Genomic DNA, 669 nt, shown 5'->3' on the forward strand with positions numbered 1-669 from the left:
GTTTTTTTTTCAGTCTTCCCCGCCCTGGCACAGGTATCTCACAATTTGAAGGTTAATGAATCACATTAATGAATCACATCACACCTATTAATCAGTCACATTATCAAGCCATGAAAGAATGGTTATCAGGTTGGAGGGAGGGAGTGTGGAGGAAATTAATGTATTTAGATATTTGGGAGTAGATTTGTCAGCAGATGGGTCTATGAAAGACGAGGTAAACTATAGGATTGACCGGGGGGAGGGGGGGGGAAGGTGAGTGGTTCACTGAGGAGTCTGTAGAGACAAAAAAATGTTATCATTGGAAACAAGGAAGGGAATTTATGAGAGTATAGTGGTACCAACACTCTTATATGGGTGTGAAGCATGGGTGGTGAATGCTGCAACAAGGAAAAGGCTGGAGGCAGTGGAGATGTCATGCCTGAGGGCAATGTACAGTATGAATAATATGCAGAGAATCCATAGCTTGAAGATTAGAAGGAGGTGTGGGGTTACTAAATGTATTATTCAGAGGGCAGAGGACATTTAGAGAGGATGTAACAAAACAATGACTTGGAGAGTGTTTAAATCTGTAATGAAAGAAAGGCGGTGTAGGGGTCGTCCTGGGAAAGGTTGGAGGGAGGGGGTAAATGAAGTTGTGTGTGTGAGGGTCTTAGCCTTCCAGAAAGCATG

This window comes from Cherax quadricarinatus, chromosome 36 (genome assembly GCF_038502225.1).
Source record: "Cherax quadricarinatus isolate ZL_2023a chromosome 36, ASM3850222v1, whole genome shotgun sequence".
Taxonomy (NCBI): Eukaryota; Metazoa; Arthropoda; class Malacostraca; order Decapoda; family Parastacidae; genus Cherax; species Cherax quadricarinatus.